General features: G+C 41.1%; 1 long non-coding RNA gene across 6 annotated transcripts; it reads left to right on the plus strand.

The window, feature by feature from the left end:
• Window positions 1–4,168: 4,168 nt before the first annotated feature.
• On the plus strand, window positions 4,169–26,555 carry LOC103001318 (uncharacterized). Of its 6 annotated transcripts, XR_009007613.1 has the most exons (5): window positions 12,166–13,323; window positions 22,804–22,860; window positions 24,501–24,778; window positions 25,673–25,791; window positions 26,018–26,555. It is a non-coding gene; the product is annotated as an uncharacterized LOC103001318 (long non-coding RNA). The 6 variants fall into 6 exon arrangements; XR_009007612.1 differs by lacking the exons at window positions 12,166–13,323; window positions 22,804–22,860 and adding an exon at window positions 4,169–4,908; XR_009007611.1 differs by lacking the exons at window positions 12,166–13,323; window positions 22,804–22,860 and adding an exon at window positions 5,147–7,955.
• Window positions 26,556–27,284: the final 729 nt, after the last annotated feature.

Consider the following 27,284-nt stretch of genomic DNA (forward strand, 5'->3'; position numbering starts at 1 on the left):
GTTGCTAAGAGATTAGATCTTAAATGTTCTCACCATAAAAAAGGAATGATAACTATGTGACATGATAGAGGTGTTAGCTAACACTGTGATGGTGATCATATTGTAATATAAATGTATCAAATCAACATGTTGTATACCTTAAACTCACACAATGTTATATGTCAGTTATATGTCAATTTAAAAATAAGATATACTTTTGGGTGATGCTGAAAGATGCTGAAGGAAGATGATAAATTTCACTCATGTGGATTAATCTTAGCAGTCTAAAAACAACATGTCCACAATGAATTTTCTGGGCATGCCTCACAAAAGCTGATTCTACTCAAGAAGATAACAATAGCATCAAAGGACATAAGCTCATGAGAAGGGAAATGTTTAACAGCTTGTGCTGGTTATTCTTCGTAATAATGATAACACATGGCGTTGGAACAGAGCTTTACACTTCTCAAACTGCTAGCACAGCCACTGACCCATTTGATCCTCACAACAGCCAAATGAGAGTGGTCAGGGAAGTGACATTATCACCTCCCTAAAAATGAGGAAACTGAGGCTCTAAAGATTTAAGAGATTTCCCCAAGTTCACAGCAGTATCTTCCTGGGAACTCCAAGTTCAGTGTTCTTCCTACTACTCCATACTTGCGTACTTCCTCTGAACCTGAAAGGGAATGGAACTACTTATGCTGAATTGTACAGACTAATTAACTTAAAAAAATGATGTAGAGGATGTACAGTGGCAGGAAATATCAGAACTGATTTCTGTGCTTGTTTAGATGAGCCTACTTTGTAGTACATAGGTTTAGCAAGCTCATGTGTAAACAAGTGTTTTAACCAACAGAATGCAGTCCAATAGTTAATAACTTGTCTGCATTCCCACACAGGGGATTTTGGTTGGAGAGGAGAGTGAGGTGAGAGAGGGTGGGAATTGTATAGTTTGTTTTTTTTTAACATCTTTATTGGAGTATAATTGCTTTACATTGTTGTGTTAGTTTCTGCTGTATAACAAGGTGAATCAGCTATACGTATACTTATATCCCCATATCCCCTCCCTCTCGCATCTTACTCCCACCCTCCCTATCCCACTGCTCTTGGTGGTCACAAAGCACCGAGCTGATCTCCCTGTGCTATGCAGCTGCTTCCCACTAGCTATCTATTTTACATTTGGTAGTGTATATATGTCCATGTCACTCTCTCACTTCGTCCCAGCTTACCCTTCTCCCTCTCCGTGTCCTTAGGTCCATTCTCTACATCTGCATCTTTATTCCTGTCCTGCCCCTCTGTTCTTCAGAACCTTTTTTTTTTTTTTTGATTCCATATATACATGTTAGCATACGGTATTTGTTTTTCTCTTTCTGACTTACTTCACTCTGTATGACAGATTCTAGGTCCATCCACCTCACTACCAATAACTCAATTTCATTTCTTTTTATGGCTGAGTAATATTCCATTGTATATATGTGCCACATCTTCTTTATCCATTCATCTGTCAATGGACACTTAGGTTGCTTCCATGTCCTGGCTATTGTAAATAGTGTTGCAATGAACATTGTGGTACATGACTCTTTCTGAGTTATGGTTTCCTCAGGGTACATGCTCAGTAGTGGGACTGCTGGGTCGTATGGTAGTTCTATTTTTAGTTTTTTAAGGAACCTCCATACTGTTCTCCATAGTGGCTGTATCAATTTACATTCCCAGCAACAGTGTAGGAGGGTTCCCTTTTCTCCACACCCTCTCCAGCATTTATTGTTTGTAGATTTTTTGATGATGGCCATTCTGACCAGTGTGAGGTGATACCTCATTGTAGTTTTGATTTGCATTTCTCTAATGATTAATGATGTTGAGCATCCTTTCATGTGTTTGTTGGCAATCTGTATATCTTCTTTGGAGAAATGTCTATTTAGGTCTTCTGCCCATTTTTGGATTGGGTTGTTTTTTTTTTTTGATATTGAGCTGCATGAGTTGCTTATCTATTTTGGAGATTAGCCCTTTGTCACTTGCTTCATTTGCAAATATTTTCTCCCACTCTGAGGGTTGTCTTTTCGTCTTGTTTATGGTTTCCTTTGCTGTGCAAAAGCTTTTACGTTTCATTAGGTGCCGTTTGTTTATTTTTGGTTTTATTTCCATTTCTCTAGTAGGTGGGTCAAAAAGGATCTTGCTGTGATTTATGTCATAGAGTGTTCTGCCTATATTTTCCTCTAAAAATTTGATAGTGTCTGGCCTTACATTTAGGTCTTTAATCCATTTTGAGTTTATTTTTGTGTATGGTGTTAGGGAGTGTTCTAATTTCATTCTTTTACATGTAGCTCTCCAGTTTTCCCAGCACCACTTATTGAAGAGGTTGTCTTTTCTCCATTGTATATTCTTGCCTCCTTTATCAAAGATAAGGTGACCATATGTGCATGGTTTTATCTCCGGCCTTTCTATTCTGTTCCATTGATCTATATTTCTGTTTTTGTGCCAGTACTATACTGTCTTGATTACTGTAGCTTTGTAGTATAGTCTGAAGTCAGGGTGCCTGATTCCTCCAGCTCCATTGTTCTTTCTCAAGATTGCTTTGGTTATTTGGGGTCTTTTGTGTTTCCACACAAATTTTTCGTTCTCGTTCTGTGAAAAATGCCATTGGTAGTTTGATTGGGATTGCATTGAATCTGTAGATTGCTTTGGGTAGTATAGTCATTTTCACAATGTTGATTCTTCCAATCCAAGAACATGGTATATCTCTCCATCTGTTTGTATCATCTTTAATTTCTTTCATCAGTGTCTTATAGTTTGCTGCATACAGGTCTGTTGTCTTCTTAGGTAGGTTTATTCCTAGATATTTTATTCTTTTTGTTGCAATGGTAAATGGGAGTGTTTCCTTAATTTCTCTTTCAGATTTTTCATCATTAGTGTATAGGAATGCAAGACATTTCTGTGCATTAATTTTGTATCCTGCTACTTTACCAAATTCATTGATTAGCTCTAGTAGTTTTCTGGTAGCATCTTTAGGATTCTCTATGTATAGTATCATGTCATCTGCAAACAGTGACAGTTCTACTTCTTCTTTTCTGATTTGGATTCCTTTGATTTCTTTTTCTTCTCTGATTGCTGTGGCTAAAACTTCCAAAACTATGTTGAATAACAGTGGTGAGAGTTGGCAACCTTGTCTTCTTCCTGATCTTAGTGGAAATGGTTTCAGTTTTTCACCATTGAGAATGATGTTGGCTGTGGGTTTGTCATATATGGCCTTTATTATGTTGAGGTAAGTTCCCTCTATGCCTACTTTCTGGAGGGTTTTTATCATAAATGGGTGTTGAATTTTGTTGAAAGCTGTTTCTGCATCTATTGAGATGATCATATGGTTTTTATCCTTCAATTTGTTAATATGGTGTATCACACTGATTGATTTCCATATATTGAAGAATCCTTGCATTCCTTGGATAAACCCCACTTGATCATCGTGTATGATCCTTTTAATGTGTTGTTGGATTCTGTTTGCTAGTATTTTGTTGAGGATTTTTGCATCTATGTTCATCAGTGATACTGGCCTGTAGTTTTCTTTTTTTGTGACATCTTTGTCTGGTTTTGGTATCAGGGTGATGGTGGCCTCGTAGAATGAGTTTGGGAGTGTTCCTCCCTTTGCTATATTTTGGGAGAGTTTGAGAAGGATAGGTGTTAGCTCTTCTGTAAATGTTTGATAGAATTCTTTGGCTCTTTTTAAATGAGCACAAACAAAAAAGGAAGAAATACGAATCAGAAAAACTCACTGAGCTGCCCCGTGACCTGTGGGTAATTAATTGGTCCTAGAAACTACTTTCCCTGCCTGGTGACTATTTTGTGACTCTTTCTTTGTTCTTCTTTTCAATTCTCTTTCATTGTCTGTTTTAGCCAGAGTAATACATGTAGAGCTACTCATGAAAGTAGGCTTGTAATTTAAAAAATCTACCTGGTGGTAGACTTTCACCACTCCAAGTGGTATGTAAAAGCTGACTGGGTCTGTAGTCACCCTCGGTTCAGCCTGGAATGAGGGGAGGGGAGACTGGAGGACCTTCCCTCTCTCTCCAGTCTCTCCCCCCAGTCCATCCTGGAGCCTTCATTCAACATCTATTTTGGCTAGACTCTGAGGATGGAGGTGAAAGACTCCCCCCCTCAAGGAGCTCAAAAAACTTAACTGGAGAGACGGAGAGTGAGGGGCCATTTCATTACAGGATGCTATGTACTGTTTTTATTATAATGATGACCATTAGTATCAACTATTTTACTTTCAGTAAAACCTTAGATAATTCAGGTGTTACTATAATTAAAAACAAACAAACCCTATAATCAGTTAGTTAGCTTGTGTCCCTGCACTAAGGGAGAGGCTTATGTTATGCTTTCTGTGGGGGCCTTGTTAAAGAATACCCCCTTCTGGGTTCAGGACTTACTTGGTAAGGAGTCTCCAGATTCCTTGTCCCCAGATTCCCCACTTCAATCAGCAGCTACCTATGCCCAGCTTCCTGTTCCCTCTTAGAAGTGACTGTTGCATGGGAACCACAAGAACAGAAGCAAAGCTCTGTGATGGGCAAACAGGAGGCCTGCAAAATAGATCAGGGACCATCAGTCCATCTACTCTGTTTTGCAGGAAAGGAGGAGCCATTCAGACCAGAGATAGAGAGAGTACACACCCAGCGGGCACTGACTTCCTTGACCTTCAGCCGTCTGCCCCGTCCCATCTCATCAGCTCTCACTCACGTTCTGGTCACTGTTCATGACCCTCAGACCAGCCTCCCTCTTCAGTAACATGTTTCAATTTCCCGATACCATTTGGCCTGTCAGTCCATACCACCGCTGCCCTGGCCATGGCTTACTCAGGCCAGGTGTGTGTATCCTGCAGGTGGCGTGGGTGGCAGTGGCGGGCCTGCAGCACCTGGGGAATGGTTCCCTTCAGGTCAGGTGAGTGATGACAGCTGGAGGCCTCTCCTTATTTCTCCTGGGGGAAGAAAGTGGCTTATCCGCATCCCCCGCTGCCCCAGTGAATGTGGACCCTTCCTTCTGATAAGTCCTTTCAGGCAATTTGGGAAACTTCTTAAAACTCTGTGAGCAGCTCATGCCCCTAAACTCAATTATAAGTAAAGACCTCAACACTTGGCCACGAGGACAGGCGGTATCTTAGTTTCCCCACCAGGGATAGAACCAACGCCCCCTGCAGTGGAAGCACGGAGTCTGAACCACTAGACCGCCAGGGAAGTCCCAAAGCTTCCTTTTCTTGAAGAGGCCATCTGCACGATCTAGAGCTGAAAGGCAAGCCAAGTGCCCTCCCACCTTCCCCACCAGGCCAGATGCTTCTCACGCCCACCCGTGACGTGGAAGCCACATCAGCCAGAAATCACCCCCGAACGGCGATGAAGGCAGGAAAGGTCTTCACAGACTTGACACACGGCACTGGTCACCAAACAGAAAACAATGGAACCTCAACATCGTTATGTTTTGACAATCTGAAAAATCACGTATCAGCCTGGAAACAGTGCGAGCCATCGGTGAACCTCAGCACCTCCCTTCCCTTGGCTCTCGGTGAGATAAACGTTGACCACACGCTGTGGCAGGCGAGACAGGCCCGGGGCGGCCGAGGAGATGCTGGCCAGCAGCACACTTCCCGTCCGCCTTTGCCAAGAAGTCATCAAGCGCATGGTCGGTTTTCTTTCATGAAACCCACTTCATCCTTATCTTTGTTTTCTTTTTGAATGAGTCCCAGTTGACGGATTACGCACAGATGTGTGTGTTTTTCTTAGAAGACCTGGGTCACCGGCAGCGTGGAGGTGAAAGTCCCGCAGATGAGCCTCTGAGCACAATTCCTCTGCGATTTCACATGTGAAATGTCAGGCATTCACACGTGACTTTACAAGTAAGCTGGCATGCTTTAGTAAGCCTTGCAGCCAGGACAGAAACTCTCGAATCAGTCCTGTGCATGATTAATAGGCCATCTTGATCCCCACCAGCCCCACGGCGGGGCAGCCCATCATCTGGGAAAGCATTTTCTCCTCAGCGGTTGCTGCATTCTTTGGTTTGTTTTTAACAACATTTTGTTTACAAAAACATTTCATATGTGTTATTCCTAATGACACATGTTCGTTGTAGAACATTCAGAACATGCAGAACAGCAGAGAAAAGCAATTAAAAACCCCTCACAATCCTGCCGTCCGGAAAAAGGGGGTTAACACAGCTCTCTGCAGTTCAGATTTCCCAACGGCCAAACAGGGACAAATAATAGTTCAAGAGTAGTAGGATTTAAGTAAGTTTATAGTGTAAAGAACTCAGCACAACACAAGAGATAATTAATGTGAGCTGCTTTACTGATAACATCTTAATGAACTTCCTTGCAGTCTGTGTGTGTGTGTGTGTGTGTGTGTGTGTGTTTGTATGTACAAACATCAACATTTCACACACCTTGGATCTTACGGAGGAATTTAATTTTTCTTAAAATCCCTTTCCATTTCAGCTGGGTTCTGACTAATCTTCCAAGGCTATGTTCTAAAAGCTCTTATAGGAGGAAAGATGGAGGGTCAAAAACTAAGAAGTGTCAGCTCTGTGTATAAGTAATAGGGTTCATTCCCACCACTTGGACATGAACTTGCAAATATTTTTCCAGAGGCAATATTGTATTTTTCCCCAATGATACACAGTCATTTCTAGTATCCTATCTTATCAATTGGACGGGCTTTACAAGAAGGCTGTCTGGGGTGAGGGTCCAAATTGCAATCACAGAAAAGAAAGCAATGCTCAGTGACCTGCACGGAAATTAGACTGGCCGCTTGGGCCTCATCAGTGTGAAGAAGGCATCAGTCAAGCTCATCATGCCCAACTCGGTCCATACACGTATCTCACATGGGGTCGTTTCGCTCAGGAGTCTTCTTTGATGCTGGTGCCGCAGGACACTTTGTGGAAGGGACTGGCCCTTGCCCCATGATTTCAGCCACAGTGCCAGGACTGAACACATGTAATTGGTGCCAGACACTAGCTAGGCCCTGGATTTATATGCTTTCTAGAAGCATACATGGTTATACTGAAGAAGCAAACAAGCAGCCCACCTTACAGGACACTGTGGAAAGCGCTCTACAGAGGAGGTTTTCTTAGGACAATGAGGGCCCCGGAGAGGGAGCACGGAGGCTGCCTGAAAGTGCAGAAAACCTTTCGGAAGAGGAAGAATCGAGCTGAATCTTGAAGGGCCAGCTGGAGCTTGTCAGGCAGACAAATGGGGAGAGACGAACCCAGAAGCCTCAAGTGTGCACTCTGAACTCAATCTGCCTGCTACTTGCTAGCGCTTATAATCTTGGTCAAGTTCCCAAACTGCTCTGAGCCTGTTTTGTTTTTGTTTTAAATAAGACTTTAAAAAAATCAGTTTTACTGAGATATAACTCACACACCATAAAACTCCCCCATTTAAAGAGTACAATTCATTGACAATGTAGGATATTCACAGAGTTGTGCAACTACCTGCACGTCAATTTTGGAACACTTTCATCGTCCTAAAGAAACGCCATATACCCACTAACAGCCATTCCCCATTTCCCTCCAATCCCCTTAGCTCCTGGCAACCACTGACCTACTCTCTGCCTCGATAGATCTGCCTTTTCTGGACATTTCAGATAAATCAAATCACACAATATGTGGTCTTCTGTGACTGGCTTCTTTCACTTAGCAAAATATTTTTGAGGTCTGTGGCTATTTAGTCATGTATCAAATGAAAGTAATAATTGAATCTACCTCAGATGTAGATGTTTTATGAGGTTTAGATGAGAAGGCTGCCAAACGTCTGGTGCAGAGGAAGTACTCAGAGTTAGGTCTCCTCATGCTGATGTTTCTTTGCAGAGCCAAGGAGGGGATCAGGTTAGACACCTGTCCAGTCCGTAATGATCTCGTCATCCGTACGCTCAGATGAGAGGGAGGAACCATGGCGCATGCACACCGCTGTTCAAAGTTCAAAACGGTGCGCGGAGAGCAAGGTGTGACATTAATTACAGAGGTGACTGCCTCAGGTGAGGCAGGTGAGGTGAATGAGCACGTAATGAGGATGATGGAAATGGCATCCTCTTGGGCGCTATGAGAATTAGATATGGGAAAGGGCTTTGCAAACAGTGAACTAATGTAAAAATGGCAATACTTACTATTCTTATAAACCTGTTCCAAAGGAAAAGAAGACATGGAATGCTTACTGGGTGCCCTACCATGTGCCAGGCGCTGTGTGTGTTATTTCATGTAAACCTCTGCAACACGGGACTGATTCCAATTCATAGAAGAGGAAACTGAGGCTCAGGACAGAGCAAGCAACTGGGACCAGTTCTCACACCAGAGCTTGGCTAGAGGAGCTAAAACTCAAGCTCATGCCTGGCAGATGAAAGCTGATACTCTTTCTACCATGTTCTGTTTTGCCACCTTGTGGGCAAGTTAATCCTTCCATGTCCTGCACAGGGCAATCTCCTCTCTCCTCTTATTTATTTTAAATACCCATCTCTTATCTTCTTCCAGTTCTGGCATGTGATACATCAGTCCTAGATCATCTTATCTGTCACAATATCAAAAAATTTCAAACACATCCCTCCTGAGTCTTCATCTTCTCAAAAAGAAGTGCCTTTTGATTAAACAGCATTGTACTCTGATGGGAGAACAGATAAAAATGTCTGTAATCATTTCAGCTAGTGTGTGAGGACCATCTCCAGTTTTGTTATTGCTACTTGGAAAGAACCTAAATGACTAAATCATCCAGCTCCCCCTGACACTGGTAAATGACGTCCTGTTAAAGTTATATGAATTGTTCACTATTTACTTCCCTTGGCAAACCTGTTAAGAGTCCATTCTTTTGCTTGTTAAGCCCAAAGAAACACACTCAAATAGTGTAAAGATCTCTGTCTTCTTTTTAAAAAGTGTAAAACGCAGTAGCCAAGACATGAAAGCAACCTAAGTGTCCATCAAAAGTTGAATGGATAAAGAAGATGTGGTATATATACACAATGGAATATTACTCAGCCATAAAAAAGAATGGAATAATGCCATTTGCAGCAACATGGGTGGACCTAGAGAACATCAGACTTAGTGCAGTAAATCAGACAGAGAAAGACAAATATTTTATGATATCACTCACATGTGGAATCTAAAAAATAATACAAATTAATTTATTTACAAAACAGAAACAGACTCACAGATGTAGAAAACAAACTTATGGTTACCAAAGAAGAAAAGGGAGGGGGAAGGGATAAATTAGGAGTATGGGATTAAGAGATACAGACTACTATGCATAAAATAGATAAGCAACAAAGAACACAGGGAACAATATTCAATATCTTGTAATAACCTATAATGGAAAATAATCTGAAAAAATATAAATATATAACTGAATCACTTTGCTATACACCTGAAACTAACACAATATTGTAAGTCAGTTATATTTCAATTTTAAAAAGTGTAAAACATACTTGTCTCAGTATTTAAATCCTTTCCCTTCCTACAGTGTCAGTCACATTGAATGTAGAGAAAGAACACAAATAAAACCAAGAATTTGCGAAAACATGGCTCAATGGAACTCTTCTATACTGTCATGAGAAAATAAAATGATACAACAACTGGAAAACAACTGGGTATTACCTTATAACAGGTACATTCCCTGCAACCCAGCCATCCAACTCCGAGGTGTTTCCTCTAGGACAGCGGTCCCCAAAGTGCGGTCCCAGACCAGCAGCAAAAGCAGCATCACCTGCAAACTTATTAGAAATGCAAAATCTCTGGGACCCACTGAATCAGAAACTCTGGGCATGGGGCCCAGCAATCTGTGTTTCAACAAGTCCTCTGGAGAATTCTGATGCATGCTCATGTCTGAGAACTACTACACTAATGAATGCTCATATGAAAATGCACCAGGAGACATCCACCAAGAATGTTCCCTGGGCCCTCAATCATAATGGCACAAAACCTGGAAAAAGCTCAAATGCCCCAAGTCAGGAGAATGGAGAAGTAAACTGGAATATTCATATTACAGCATACTATATAGACCCCAAAATAAATGAACTACAGTTAAGAGTTCCACATAATATACATGAATCTTAGGAACATAATTTTGAGGCCGAGGAGAACATTGCAGTTGACTACATTCAGTATGGTGCATCTTTTGTAAACCTCAAGCCAAAAATGAAACAGTATATTCCTTAGGGCTATATACTTATGTAATGAAAGTATAAATTTTTAAAAACTCGGGAAATGATAACCACATAGTTTGGGGTAATGGTCTCTTCTGGGGGTGGGGAGGTGGGAACAGGTGGGGAGATGCAGCGGTGTAGGTAACGCTCCCAGTTCTTAGAGCAGGTGGTGGGTTCACCTTATTAGGAAGATTTGTAAGTTACATTTGTGTTACACACATTCTTCTGTGTGTATCAAATATTAAGTTAAAAAAGGGGGTGAAGGGGGCTTCCCTGGTGGCGCAGTGGTTGAGAGTCTGCCTGCTAATGCAGGGAACACGGGTTCCAGCCCTGGTCTGGGAAGATCCCACATGCCGCGGAGCAGCTGGGCCCGTGAGCCACAACTACTGAGCCTGCGCGTCTGGAGCCTGTGCTCCGCAACAAGAGAGGCCGCGATAGTGAGAGGCCCGCGCACCGCGGTGAAGAGTGGCCCCCACTTGCCGCAACTAGAGAAAGCCCTCGCACAGAAACGAAGACCCAACACAGCCATAAATAATAAATAAATAAATAAATAAATTTTTTTTAAAAGGGGGGTAAGGGGATGAATTCTGACAAGTACCACACTATTCTTGCTTGATTAGGAGAACCATGCTCAGGAAAAGTACTCTGTAAGAGAAAGGATGAGAAAAGTCTCCAAAGGGGAACCAGACTGGAAGGACTGCCGCCCTCAGAGGATCCTGCAGAGGAAGAAGGAAGTAGACACACACAGAGAAGCCCTCTCCCTCCTCCTCGTCAACCTCCATCTCTAGGACAGTAACAGTGCTGTGTGTTGGCTCTTTTTCTGCCACCCGCCTTGTCTGGGTTATTCATTCACTGAACACTTTAGCGGCCAATGTGCCAAGCAGTGAGAAGTCAGTGGCAAGGGATGAGCTGAAAGGCAGTGAGGAGAGGAATCATGAGGAACAGCTGGCCTAGGAGGCCCAGGCCTCCTGAAATGTCAACAACTAAATACATACAGGCACTCTTACTACACACACACACACACACACACACACACACACACACACACACATATATTTTTCCTACCACTGGTTGAATCTTTTCTGGGACTGGAAATAAATTGCTGCTTGGAAAATTGTCAATCTTTTCCTGATTGAATAAATTCGTTTCATTTGAAGACAGAGAACTTAACCACCTCTCAAAGTACTTAAATGTTTGTGCCATCAAGTCCAAGTTTAAGATGAGATACACGATTCCTATGCTCCCTCTGACGGACTACAGGGTAATGCACCCACTTTTATTTCCATGTGCAGATGGATTTACAATTGCATCTCTATCCTAATGTGGAAAGCTCTCCTATGTGGCACGGGCTAGAGCTGGGCTCCCAGAGGCCCAGGGTCAAACGAGGTTTGCCTTCAACTCAGGCAAGTACCAAAGCTCCATCTGTTTTCCATGATGCATATTTTCTCCTTATTTCCCAAAAGTATACTCAAAATGGTCACAGAATATACTTTGTTAAATGAAACATACTCTTGGAACATCAAATAGCTTTAATGTAGTATGATGAGTGAGTCATATGTGAGACAGAGAAAGTAGTGTACAAAAAAATAATAAAGTATGGTGAGTGCTTTTACTTTTAAACTACTTGAAAAATAAATGCCCCCTCCTCTTAACTGCTCTGGGGGCCGTGCCCAAATCCACACACTCAGTGATCCTTTTCCCCTTCAGAAAATACAGAAAGATTATTCTTACTCTACAGAACATATGTGGCCCGTGGAAGAAACATTTGTAAGGTGCATATGCTTTTCTTTTTTACTTAAAAAATTACGTTTTATTTTAGAATAGTTTTAGAGTCACAGAAAAACTGTCAAGATAGTACAGAGAGTTCCCATATACCCTACACCCAGTTTCCCCTATAGTAACAGCTTTTAAGACTATGGTATGTTTGTTACCATTAATGAACCAATATTGATGCATTATTATTAAAGTCCATTCTTTATTCAGATTTCCTTTGTTTTATCTAATGTCTTTTTACTGTTGCAGGATTCCATCCAGGAGACCATGTTACATTTAGTCATCATGTCTCTGTACATGGCACTAGTCTGTGACACTTTCTCAGACTTTCCATGTTTTGGGTGACCTTGAGAGTTTTGAGGAGTACTGGTTAGGTATTTTGTAGACTGTCCCTCAACTGGGACTTGTCTGATGCTTTCTCATGATTAGACTGGGTGATATGTCTAATATCACATCCTTGGGGAGGAAGACCACAGAGGGGAAGTGCTCTTCTCATCACACCATGTCAAGGAAACTTACTATCCACATGCCTTATCACAGATGATGCTAAAACCTTGATCACCTGGCTAAGGGAGAGTTTGACAGGTTTCTCCACTATAAAGTTATCTGTGTCCCCACCTAGCCTTCTCCACCCCATGCTCTTGGAGGAGGTCACTGTGCACACACACCTAAGGGGTGGGGAGCTGTGCTCCATTCACCTCCTTGAGGGTGGAGCATCTACATAAATTATTTGGAATTCTTCTTCACGGGAGGTTTGTTTCTGCTTCCCCACTTATTTATTGAATCATTTACTTATATTAGCATGGACTCATGGATATTTACTTTATATTTTGGTTATTATCCAATACTACTTTATTTTATTCCTCAAATTGTTCCAGCTTTGGCCACTTGGAGCTCCTTCAGTTGGCCCCTATGTCCGTTTGACATAGCCCCATCATTGTGGGATTTTCTTCTTCTTCTTTTTTAAATTTTGAGCATTTCCTTACTAGATGCGTATGCTTTTTACCATAAGCTTTCATACTAAAATTAAGAAGATTTGGGGGCTGAGGGTAGGAGAGGATAGGTATTCCTCTGAAGTCTGAGGAGCTATTATTACGTAATTTTCTTTATATAAAGTCTACCCTTTCTATATGATCAGTCCTTCCTATATTTAGCTACAAAAATTTCCCTTTTCCATCAGTCTGTAGTAACAGGGTCCTCATTCTCCTTTTACCAGAAACTTCCAACAAAAGCACAGAATTTGGGAGAGTGCCCAAGATGGCAGAGTAGGAAGACCCTGAGCTCACCTCCTCCCATGGGCACACCAAAATTACAACTATTTACACAGCAACTGTCAATGAGGATGACACAAAGACTAGAAGAAAAGATCTTCTAAAACTACAGATATAAAGAAGGAACCACAATGAGACAGGTAGGAGGGGTGGAGACACAGTATAGTCAAGACCCATACCCCTGGGTGGGTGACCCACAGACAGGAGGATAATTATAATTGCAGATGTTCTCCCCAACGAGCAAGGGGTACAAGCCCTACATCGGGTTCCCCAGCCTGGAGGTCCTGTCCCAGGAAGATGAGCCCCCAGCACGTTTGGCTTTGAAGGCCAGTGCAGCTTAGTCCTGGGAGAGGCAGAGGGCTGTAGGAAATAGAGACTCCACACAAAATCTTACACACTGTGAGACTCAGGCCAGAAGCAGTAATTTGAAGAAGCCTGAGTCAGACTCTCTTGCTGATCTTGGAGAGCCTTCTGGACAGGCAGAAGGCAACTGGGATTCATCCTAGGGACACTGATGATGGTGGCAGCCGTTTTTAGGAGCTCATTATACCACGAGGACACTAGTGCTGGCAGGTGCCATTTTGTAATCCTCCCTCTAGCTTATTAGTGCTGGGACCTGCCCCACCCACCAGCCACTTGGGACCAGTCCTGGGATGCCCCAGGCCAAGCAGCTAGCTGGGTAGGGACACAGCCTCACTCACTAGCAGGCTCACTGCCATAGGACCCTGAGCCCCTAGCTACCCCAGGATTCGGCCCCACCCAACAGATGGCCCAGAACATAGTCACACTCACCAGTGGGCTGACACCGGCCCCAGGACCCCCTGGGCCTGAGCTCTACACACCAGCAGGCCAACACTAGTACTCCAGGACCCGCAGTCCTGCAGCCAGCCATCCCAGGACTCAGCTCCTCCCATCAGTGGGCCAACACTAGCCCTGTGACCCACCCCAGGACTCCATAGCCAGTCACATCATAATCCAACCCCACCCACCAGTGAGCCAGCATCAGGACTGAAACTCCCCAGGCCTTGCAACCAGCTGTGACAGGACCCAGCCCCACCTACCAGCATCCAACAGCATCTGCAATAGGCAGGGCCTGGCAACTAACCAGACCAGGGGCCAGCCACACCTACTAGATGACCACAGTAGTCAGCAAACCACAATAGAAGGGCCCATGCAGTCCACATAGTGTGCATGCTAAAGCATATAGCTCTGGTGAACAGAAGGGAGTATGCTGGTGGGCCCCATAGGACGTCTCCTACATGAGGCCACTTCTCCAAGATTAGTAACTATAATCAACCTATCAAATACATGGAAATAAAAACAGAGAATAGGCAAAATGAGGCAACAGAGGAATATGTTCCAAAGGAAAGAACAAGACAAAATCCCAGAAGAACTAAGTAAAGGAGACATAAGCAACCTACCCAATAAATAGTTCAAGGTAATAATCATAAAGATGCTCAAAGAACTTGGGAGAAGAATGATGAACACAGTAAGAAGCTGGAAATTTCTAACAAAGAGTTAGAAAATATAAAGAAGAACCAAACAGAGCTGAAGAATACAATAACTGAAATAAAAAAATACACTCAGAAGAATCAATAGTAGATTAGATGATATAGAGGAATGGATCAGTGAACTAGAAGACAGAGAAGTGGAAATCACTCAAGCTGAACAGAAAAAAAGAAAAAAGAATTTAAAAAAATTAGCACAGTTTAAGCGACATCTGGGACAACATCAAGCACAATAACATTCACATTATAGGGGTTCCAGAAGGATATTAGAGAGAGAAAGGGGCAGAGAACATATTTGAAAACATAATAGCTAAAAACTTCCCCAACCTGGGAAGGGAAACAGACATCCAGATCCAGGAAGCACAGAGAGTTCCAAACAGGACCAACCGAAAGAAGATCACACCAAGACACACTGTAATTAACATGGCAAAAATTAAAGATAAAGAGAGAGTATTAAAAGCAGCAAGGGAAAAGCAACAAGTTACATAAGGCTATCAGCTGACTTTTCACCAGAAACTCTGCAGGCCAGAAGGGAGTGGCACAATATATTCAAAGTTCAAAGTGATGAAAGGGAAAAACCTGCAACCAAGAATACTCTACCCAAAAAGGCTATCATTCAAATTTCAAGAAGAGATAAAGATTTTTACAGACAAGCAAAAGCTAAGAGTTAAGCACCATGAAACCAGCTTTACCAAAAATGCTAAAGGGAATTCTCTAAGTGGAAGAGGAAAGGCAACAACTGGAAGCATTAAAATTACAAAGGGAAAAATCTCATTGGTAAAGACAAATATACAGTAAAGGCACTAGCTCAACCACTTATAAAGCTAGGAGAAAAGTTAAACAATAAAAGTAGTAAAAATCATCTAAATCCACAATGAGTAGTTAAGGGATACACAAAGCAAAAATGTTATATATGACTTAAAAAACGTTAAATGATGGGGGGCAGAGAGTAAAAATGCAGGGTTGTTAAAATGTGTTTAAACAGATACACACACACAAAAAAGAAATGAATCCAAACATAAGACTAAAGACAGTCAACAAATCACAAGGGAAGAGAACAAAAGAAGAAGGAACAGAAAAGAACTACAAAAACAATCCTAAAACAATTAACAAAATGGCAATTAAGTACATAGCTATCAATAATTACTTTAAATGTAAATGGACTAAATGTTCCAATCAAAACACACAGAGTGGCTGAATGGATAAAAAAAAATACCCATGTATATGATGCCAATAAGAGACTTGCTTCAGATCTAAAGACACACAAGACCGAAAGTGAGGGGATGGGAAAAGGTATTTCATGCCAATGGAAATCAAAAGAAAACTGGGGTAGGAATACTTATATTAGGCAAAATAGACTTTAAAGCAAAGACTGTAACAAGAGACAAAGAAGCACATTATGTAATGGTAAAGGGATCAATCCAAGAAGAAGACGTAACAATTGTAAATACATATGCATGTAACATAGGAGCACCCAAATACTTAAAACAAATATTAACAGATGTAAAGGGAGAAACTGACAGTAACACAATAAGAATAGGGGACTTTAACACCCCATCTACATCAATAAACAGATCATCCAAATGGAAAATCAATAAGAAAACACTGGCCTTAAATGACACATTAGACCCAATGGACTTAATATGTATAGAACATTTCATCTGAAAGCAGAATACACATTCTTCTCAAGCTCATATGGAACATTCTCCAGGATAGATCATATACTAGGTCACAAAACAAGTCTCAGTAAATTTAAGAAGACTGAAATCATATCAAGCATCTATTCCTACCACAACACTATGAGGCTAGAAATCAATTACAAGAAAAGAAATTTCAAAAACACAAACACATGGAGGCTAAACAACATGCTACTATACAACCAATGTGTCACTGAAGAAATCAAAGAGGAAATCAAAAAATACCTGGAGACAAATGAAAATGAAAACACAATGATCCAAAATGTATGGGATGCAGCAAAAGCAGTTCTAAGAGGGAAGTTTATAGCGATACAAGCTTACCTCAGGAAACAAGAAAAATCTCAAATAAACAACCTAACCTTACACCCAAAGTGACTAGAGAAAGAAGAACAAACAAACCCAAAGATAGTAGAAGGAAAGAAATCATAAAGATAAGAGCAGAAATAAATGAAATAGAGACTAAAGAAGCAATAGAAAAATCAATGAAACTAAGAGCTTGTTTTTTGAAAAGATAAACAAAATTGATAAACATTTAGCCAGGCTCATCAAGAAAAAAACAGAGGGCCCAAATCAATAAAATCAGAAATGAAAAAGAATTTACAACTGACACTACAGAAATACAAAGGATCACAGATTACTACAAACAATTATATGCCAATAAAATGAAAAACCTAGAAGAAATGGACAAATTCCTGGAAATGTACAATCTCCCAAGACTGGACCAGACCAATTACCAGTAATGAAATTGAATCAGTAATTAAAAGAAAAAAACTCTAAGCAAACAAACAGAAGTCCAGGACCAGACAGCTTCCCAGTGAATTCTACCAAATATTTAAAGAGTTAAAAATCTATTCTTTTCATGGTACTGATGAACCTAGTTGCAGGACAGGAATAAAGAGATAGACATAGAAAATGGACTTGAGGACATGGGGTGGGAGGGTGAAGCTGGGGTAAAGTGAGAGTAGCATCGACATACATACACTACCGAATGTAAAATAGTTGGCTGGTGGGAAGCAGCAGCATAGCACAGGGAGATCGGCTCGGTGCTTTGCGATGACCTAGAGGGGTGGGATAGGAAGGATGGGAGGGAGGCTCAAGTGGGAGGGGATATAGGGACATGTGTATACATATGGCTGATTCGCTTTGTTGTGCAACCGAAACTAACAGAGTATTGTGAAGTAATTATACTCCAATAAAGATCTATTAAAAGTTTTTTTTAAAATCTATTCTTTTCAAACTATTCCAAAAATTCAGAGGAAGGTATATTTTCAAAACTCATTCTACAAGGCAAGCATTACCCTGATCCCAAAACCAGACAAAGACATCACACACAAAAAAGAAAATTACAGCCTGATATCACTGATGGACATGGTTGCAAAAACCCTCAACAAAATATTAGCAAACCAAATTCAATAATATATTAAAAGATCATACAACATGATCAAGTGGGACTTATCCCAGGGATGCAAGGATGATTCAACATATACAAATCAATCAATGTGGTACACCACATCAACAAATTGAAGAATAAAAATCATATGATCATCTTAATAGATACAGAAAAAGCTTTTGACAAAATTCAACATCCACTTATGATAAAAAACTCTCTACAAAGTAGGTATAGAGGGAGCATACCTCAACATAATAAAGGCCATCTATGACAAACCCACAGCTAACATCATACTCAATGGTGAAAAAAACTGAAAAATTTCCTCTAAAATCACGAACAAGCAAGGATGCCCGCTCTTGCCACTTTTATTCAACACAGTATTGGAAGTCCTAGCCACAACAATCAGACAAGAAAAAGAAATAAAAGGCATTCTAATTGGAAGAGAAGAAGTAAAACTGTCACTCTTTGCAGATGACATGATGCTATATATAGAAGACCCTAAAGTCTCCACCAAAAACCTATGAGAACTAATAAATGAATTCAGTAAAGTTGTAAGATACAAGATTAATGTCCAGAAATCTGTTGCTTTTCTATACACTAAAAATGAACTATCAGAAAGAGAAGGCAAGAAAACAATCCTGTTTACACTCACATCAAAAAGAGGAAAATACCTAGGAATAAAATTAACCAAGGAGGTGAAAGATCTATACTCTGAAAACAAAATATTGATGAAGGAAATTGAAAATGATACAAAAAAATGGAAAGACATATTGTGCTCATGGATTAGAAGAATTAGTATTGTAAAAATGAACATACTATCTACAAGTATCTAAGGCAATCTACGGATTCAATGCAATCCCTATTAAAATACCAATGGCTTTTTTCACAGAACTAGAAAAAATAATTCTAAAATTTGTATGGAAACACAAAAGATCCTGAACAGCCAAAAGAATCTTGAGAAACAGCACAATTGGAAGTATCACACTCCCTGATTTCAAACTACACTACAAAGCTACAGTAATCAAAACAGCATCGTCCTTGTACAAAAACCAGACACATACATCAATGGAACAGAATAGAAAGCCCAGAAACGAACCCACACTTATACAGTCAACTAATCTATGACAAAGGGGGTAAGAATATACAACATTCTGAAAAAACAGCCTCATCAATAAATGGTGTTGGGAAAACTGGCAGCTAGATGAAAAGAATCAAACTGGACTACTTTCTCACACTGCACACTAAAATCAACTCAAAATGGATTAAAAATTTAAATGTAAGACCTGAACCCATAAAACTTCTAGAAGAAAACACAGGCAGTATGCTCTTTGACATTAGTCTTAGCAATATATATATATATTGTTTTGTTATGTCTCCTCAGGCAAGGGAAACCAAAGCAAAAATAAACTAATGGGACAACATCAAACTAAAAAGCTTTTGCACAGTGAAGGAAACTATCAACAAAATGAAAAGGCCACCTACTGAATGAGAGAAGATATTTGCAAACAATATGTCTGATAAGGGGTTAATATCCAAATAGACAAAGAATTCCTACAACTCGATACCAAAAAAACCAAACAACTGATTAAAAAATAGGCAGAGGACCTACTGAAATGAATAGACATTTTTCCATAGAATAAATACAGATGGTCAATAGGCACATGAAAATATGCTCAACATCCGTAATCATCAGGGAAATGCAAATCAAAAACATAATAAGATATCACCTCACACCTGTGAGAATGGCTATTATCAAAAAGACAAGAGATGACAAGTGCTGGCGAGGATGTGGAGAAAAGCGAACCCTTGTGCACGGTTGGTGGGAATACATATTGGTGTAGCCACTATGGAAAACAGTATGGAGGTTCCTCAAAAACCTAAAAATAGAACTACCATATGATCCAGCAATTCCTCTCCTGGGTATATATGCAAAGAAAATCAAAACACTAATTTGAAAAAATGTATGCACCCCTATGTTCACCACAGCATTATTTACAATGGCCAAGATGTGGAAGCAACCCAAGTGTCCACTGATGGATGAATGGATAAATAAAATGTATATGTATGTATATATATGGTTTCCCAGTGCATATAAAAGTTACATTTACACTTTTAAAAAGTGCATAATTTGGGCCTCACACACCACCTAACACCCAGGGCCCTTGAATTCAAAAACTTCTTGAGCCTAAGACTTGAGTTGAAACTTGATTTGTTTCTCCTTTCATAAATTTTGCAAATTTAAGTTGCTAAGCTCCATGACAGCAGGGAGAATGTGTTATTATTTTATTTTTCACTTTTAAGCTGTATTAGTTTCCTATTGCTGCTGTAACAAGTTACCACAAATTTATTGGCTTAGAACAACACAAATTTATAATCTCACAGTTTCAGAGGTCAGAAGTCTGACTTGGGTCTCACCACGCTAAAACCAAGCATCTGCAGGGCTGCACTCCTTACGTCCATTTCTGGAGCTGCTAGGGGAGAATGCTTCCCTTGCTCGTTCAGGTTGTTGACAGAATTCAGTGACTTGAGGTTATAGGACTGAGGGCCCACTTCCTTGCTGGTTGAGAGCTGAAGGCCGTTCCCAGCTGCCCAGTTTCCTAGGTTACTGAGGCTGCCTGCCACTGTCCCCCGTTTTCCATCTTCAAAGGCAGCAGTGGTGGATGGAGTCCCTCTCATGCTTCAAAACTCTCCTGCTCTTCTTAGGTCGTATTTCTCTGACGTTTGCTAGGAAAGGTTCTCTGTTTTTAAGAGAAGTATGATTAAACTGAGCCCATGCAGATAATCCAGAATAATCCCCCTATTCAAGGTTCCAAGGATTAGGGCATGAACATCTGTGGGGGTCATTATTCAGCTTCTCACATCAGCATAGTGTCAGGTGTATCACAGGCCTTCAACAAACGACTATCTCCTTTAATGACTGAGAGAGAAAGCTGAGTGTGCATGAAGTGGAGACTCAAAACTGAGCAGCTGCTCTGATATTTTGCTGACGCTAAGGTATTCTATGCATACAGCTAAGTGTTGGCCGGACAGAAAGCAGGACAGTTTCAGACAACAAAACCAGCTCAGGTGTCTCTTTGGTATTTCAATTCAACAAGGCTCCCAGTCCTGGGTGTGCATTCGAATCACCAAGGAGCTTTTAAAAAACACCTTTGTCAGGTGCTCCACAGACCAGTCAAGTGAGACTCTGTGGGTCCACAGCTATTTGTTAAAAGAACTCCCTAGGTGATTCTAAAGTGCAGCTGAGGCTGAGAGACACTGGCCTAGAATTAGCCTAATTTCATAACTGAGGACTCACAACGTTTTGGACACTATGACCTTTTGTTATGGGCGTAATTGTGTCCCCCAAATCCATATGTTGAAGTCCTAACCCCCAGGATCTCAGAAGGTGATTATATTTGGAGACAGGGTCTTTACTAAGTTACCTTATTAATTACTTAAGCTAAAGTGAGGTCATTAGGATGGGGCCCTAATCTAGTATGACTGGTATCCTTCTAAGAAGAGATCAGGACACAGACAGGCACAGAGAGATGACCATGTAAGGACACAGGGGGAACACAGCCATCTTAAAGCCAGGAAAAGAGGTCCCAGAAGAAACCAACCCTGCCAACACCTTGATCTTGGACTTCAAGCTTCCAGAACTATAAGAAAATAAAGTTCTGTTGTTTAAGCCTCCAGGTCTGTGGTACTTTGTTATGGCAGCCCAAGCAGACAAATATATCTTTTTAAGCATATCTGATCTCCCTCAATAAGTGCAAGCTCTTAGGTTGGGCCTGGCCTTCTCACCTGTTTCTCATGATGCTTATCATGCTGTTTTGAATATAGCGGTAGCTCAATAAATCCAATCAAAGCAGCCACAAGCCTGGGTTTATGTCCCATCTCCACCACTAGTTGGCTATGTGGTCTTGGCTAAGTCATTAAGCTTCATATCTTCATCTGTAAAATGCCACTACCTCACGTGACTGCTGAGATAACGCGTGATGGAAAAATCTGTGTGACGGGAAATCTACTAGGATCCTTCCTCAGCCTGTGTGATTTTGATTTTGATGGGAGGGCTTACTGGGTGCGTATTGAAAGAATGAATAGAGTGTCATAAAGCAAATCCATGCAAACTTTTTCCTCTATCAGCTCAGCTGCAATTTAAAAAATTAGTTCTAATGTTGATCTCACCCAGTTGCAGCTTCTCCTTTATTTTGCTGTTTACTGAATGCCTTGGGCCAGTTGATAAATATCACATTCTAAATAAGACCCAACATTTTCACATAGGATCCTTAAAATATAAATAGATACAGCCCTTTGCAAAAGTAATGTCAAATTATGACTGAAAAGCCGTTAAAATATTCATATTCTATTATCCAGAAATTTCACTTCTGTTATTTCTGAGGAACAGAGGCTAAATACAGAAATAACTGTTAGTATTGACAGCATTATAGGCAACAGTGAAAAATCAGCGACAATCTAAATGCCCAAATAAAATATAAAATAGTACATGCTCAACACAGACTATTGTAAAACTATCGAAATTATGAAAAATACTTATATTATGGTGTTTACTTAAGAAAAAGACGCAGAATACGTAAGTTAAAAATGCATAGAGATAGGGCTTCCCTGGTGGCGCAGTGGTTGAGAATCTGCCTGCCAATGCAGGGGACACGGGTTCGAGCCCTGGTCTGGGAGGATCCCACATGCCGCGGAGCAACTAGGCCCGTGAGCCACAACTACTGAGCCTGCGCGTCTGGAGCCTGTGCTCCACAACAAGAGAGGCCGCGACAGTGAGAGGCCCGCGCACCGCGATGAAGAGTGGCCCCCACTTGCCGCAACTAGAGAAAGCCCTCGCACAGAAACGAAGACCCAACACAGCCATAAATAAATAAATAATAAATTTATTTAAAAAAATGCATAGAGATAAGGTTGAAAGGAAATCCAACAAGGTGCTAATAAAGGGGGGACCTCAGCTGGTGGGATTATGTGTCATCTTCCTCCTTCCTTCTACTTCTCTGAAGTTTCTCACTTTTTTTTTTTGTATAGATATATGCTTTATTTTCTATTGTGAAAATATCTAGAAGTGGAATACTAGATCATATGGTAGGTGTATATTTCACTATTTTTTCTTTAATGCCAAACTACTTCAAAGTGGCTGTATTATTTGAAATTTCCATCAAAAATGTGTGAGAATGCCAGTTTCTCTACATCCTCACCAATGCTTAGGATCATCAGTCCTGTTTAATTTTAGCTACTCTACTAAAAGTGTATTACTATTTCATTATGGTTTTTTAAAATTAATTTTTATTGGAGTATAGTTGCTTTACAATGTTGTGCTAGCTTCTACTGCACAGCAAAATGACTCAGCCATACATACACATATATCCCCTCCCTCTTGGATTTCCCTCCCGTTTAGGACACTGCAGTGCATTAAGTAGAGTTCCCTGTGCTGTACAGTACATGCCCCTCAGTTGTCCATTTTACACATAGTATCAATAGTGTATATGCGTCAATCCCCGTCTCCCAATTCCTCCCACCCCACCCCTTTCCCCCTTGGTATCCATACATTTGTTCTCTACCTCTGACTTTTTTCTAAAAGGAGAGTAGACTACATTTATCATAAGGGAAAATAAAAATAGAGTTAATATAAGACAGCCAACAACAATCAACAGAAAACAGGACCCAGGGGATCCATTTTGTCGGGGATTCAGCTGTCTCATTACAATGCATACAAATGATCGAACGCCATTTAGCTAATGACACGGCTCTGGCGTGGCGACGTCCCCACCAGAACATTTTCCTGGTGTGGGTGTAAAACGTATCCTAAGGAAGTCACAGTGCTTAAAGAGAGGCGAGGGCAGGAAGTTGCCAAGTGCTGCTTCAGCAACTTCTCTTCTATCCCTTTAACAAAACATTCTCCTTAATTAAGTTAACAGAAACCTGTCGATGAGAGTCAATATTTACACAAACCTGCAGTTGTGATAAGGCACGTATATTACTCCTACGCTTTGTAGCAGGCTCTACACAGCGGTCCCAACCTCCGCGCGCGACACAGCCAGCCACTCAGTTAAGCCAGAAATCCAGGCACCGAGTCACTGCCTCCCCACCCCTCTCACTGCACCGACCCTTCAGGTCCTGTTGCTGAAGGACTCCAAATCCCTCATCTTCCGCTTCTCCATATGGCTAATGCCACCACCGTCTCTCCCTCAACAACTCTAAGCCAGACACTACTTTCCTTCTAAATTCATCCTCCCGTTCCTCTATAGTAATAGAACCTCCTAAAAGAGCTGGCACATGGCCACTTAGGAAAAAACTACAGTTCTGGGCTTCCCTGGTGGCGCAGTGGTTGAGAATCTGCCTGCCAATGCAGGGGACACGGGTTCGAGCCCTGGTCTGGGAGGATCCCGCATGCCGCGGAGCAACTAGGCCCGTGAGCCACAACTACTGAGCCTGCGCGTCTGGAGCCTGTGCTCCGCAATAAGAGAGGCCGCGATACTGACAGGCCCGCGCACCGCGATGAAGAGTGGCCCCCGCTTGCCTCAACTAGAGAAAGCTCTAGCACAGAAACGAAGACCCAACATAGCAATCAATCAATCAATCAATCAATAAAATAAATAAATAAATCTTAAAAAAAAAACAAACAAATGTTGCCTCTTGAAAAACAAAATCATGTCCCTTCTTGGTTCCAGAAAAATACTTTAAAAAAAAAAACAAAACTACAGTTCTCTGTTTCCTTTAATTAGGTGAGATCATGCGACTGATGGGGCAACTTCTGGATTATGTGCATCGTCCTCTTCCCCTGCCGCTTCCCATGGGCTGGAATGAAGACGCGGTGGTCATGGCTTCCAATTCTTTACTTACTAGGGGGATGTAACGGAACTGTCGGTTGATAACGTATTAGATCCCTTCAGCTGCTATTACAACTCAGCACAAACTTAGTGACTTAAAACAACACAGATTTATTCTCTTATGGTTCTGGAGGTCAGAAGTCTGAAAACGGTTTCACGGAGCTAACATGAAGGTATGGGCAGGGCTGGTTCCTTCTGAAGGATCTGGAGGATCTGAGGGGAGAAAACTTTTCCTTGCATTTTTCGGCCTCTAGTGCTGCATTCCTTACATTCCCTGGCTCACGGCCCCTTCCTTCAGAGGCAGCAGCACAGCATCTTTGAAACTCTTTCTCCTTCTGTCTTCATATCACCACCTTCTCCGCACAGAACTCTGCCTGTGTCCCTCTTTTCTGGATGTTTGTGATTACATCAGCCCCACGTGGATAATCCAGGCTTATTCTCCCATTTCAAGATCCTTAACTTGATCATGTCTGCACAGCCTCGTTTGCCATACGAAGTAATATTCCTAGGGTCCAGAGATTAGGATGTGGAGATATTGGCAGGGCGGGGGGGGGGGGGAGGGGGGAGCAGGGCATCATTTAGCTTACCACAGTCATTAAATATAATTTTTGATGAAAATGCATGTGTGATTTTGGGCATGAAACTCAGAAGACATTCAGAAAATGAGTGGCATTGCTAAACAAAATTTCCTTCCATTCTTATTTGCCTGTTTATATAAACAAGGCTGCTTGCATGCTTACATTCAATTGAAAGATCGGAATAGAATTCCTAATTCTAAACCGAATTCTTTCTAGCAATAAGTAACATTCATTCAATGATAAGTTAATTGGAAAAAATTATAAAGCTCCATTCATCTCATTTAGAAATGTATTTTCAGTAAAATTTCACTTTTTATGTTTCTTGTTTATCCAAATTTGTTACATATTCATGTGGTTTTGAGCATAATATACTTCTAATAAGTGAAGGATAACTCAATCAGGAAGAAATTTAAAAAAAATTTAAGCCTTATGATCACAGGAAATTCAAAAACTTAAACTTAAACTTATATGTATATATTTTTGTTGTAGGAGAAAGGTGATCAAAGAAAGATTTATGTATAAAATGCATTAGTATAAATTTCTGTGGGGGAAGTGGAATGGATACACAGGTTCCAAAAGAAAATGAAACAATACGAAATTTCTGACAGGTAAAGAAAATCTTGTTTTTATGTTTTTTAAGTGGGTGGTGGTTGGTGGGTATCAAATTGCTATGGTATTTAGATTCCATTGGGTACATTTAGAAGAAAGATATGATAGTTTTGTTTTAAATATCAATATTTACAATGTATCTAAAAAGCCATCTTTACTATCTGCATTTATGATGAAATTCTAGATGCTGACTTAAAAAATGTATGTTTTCCAAAATTCTTTTAGGAAGCGTATGAACAAAAAGTTTGAAGACAACTACTGATGGGCCTGCTTGTCAGGAGAGCAGCACCCCGTCCAGCCCCTGGCAAGGGGGTTTTGCTTGAACCACAGTGATGAGAAGTTTCCTTGGGCTCTTGGACTAATAAAGTATCTCAATGGCTAGTCCCAGTTCCGTCAAAATAACAACAAGGAAAAATACCCAGACTCCTCTATTCACCAGCTCACTCATTCCCTTCCTACACTGCCCAGCCAGAGATACTTGTCTGCAGTTCATCAGGCCGGAGAACCTCACACTCTGGTTGCCAATACAGAGTGCTTGGTGGTAAGAAGAGGCCTCTTAATGGATCCAAATGTTAAGTTCTGACCAGAAGTTGCCACCAGGCTAGATACAGATATTGCCAACTCCCCCATCAGAAAAACAAAAGCAAGACTCTAGGCACCCATATTCAGAGCTTGTTATGAGACTACTCTTATGAGCGTATATATATATGGTGATTATTTTGGGTAAACGGGAGTAGATAAATAAAATTCAAAGTAAACTCTTGGAGGGGATTCGTTGGCTGTCTTCACTGGAATGGCGTGAGCACACACACAGCACACACACAGCATAGCGCGACACAACACACTTCCACTTGAAGAGTGAGCAGAATGGAAACCAAGGATCAAAGTGTCCCCAGCAAGCGGCTCTGAGCACACAGTGGTAACACAATGAATACTTGGTGGACTCAGAAAACATATACCAACACTTAATTAAAGAAAACCAGAAGGAATAAAATGGAATAAAGCAAGAAGATGGGACACTGCCAGGCAAAGGTAGACTTCATCACTTGTTTGGGCAGCTGTAAAAAGGGCGTGGGCACTAAGCCATTCTGTTTAGGCCTATATCTCAGCTCTATCATTTATGAGCTCTGTGACCTTGGACATGAAAACCTAATATCCTCATGCCTCAGTTTCTCCAAATGTAAAATAGGAACGCCATTGCATAAGGCTATTGTGAGGACTGAATGAACTAGTACTTAGGTCAGTGTTAATGGTTATTATTAGCTCTTCTTAAAGATGAACATTTATTGAGCACTGCGCTCTCATCAATGTCTAGGCCTTGGGATATAGAAACAAAGGACTGTGCCACTTCCTAGTTCAAGGTTGACCACCCAGCCCAGATGGGCACGTTCCAAAGGGCTTTCCTGGGGAATCCTCAGATATCCCAGCCATAGAAGCACAGCCAGGGGTAGGGCCCCACTGCAGAGGGACACAGAAAACACTCATTAAGGGG

This window comes from Balaenoptera acutorostrata, chromosome 3, assembly GCF_949987535.1.
Source record: "Balaenoptera acutorostrata chromosome 3, mBalAcu1.1, whole genome shotgun sequence".
Classification (NCBI taxonomy): domain Eukaryota; kingdom Metazoa; phylum Chordata; class Mammalia; order Artiodactyla; family Balaenopteridae; genus Balaenoptera; species Balaenoptera acutorostrata.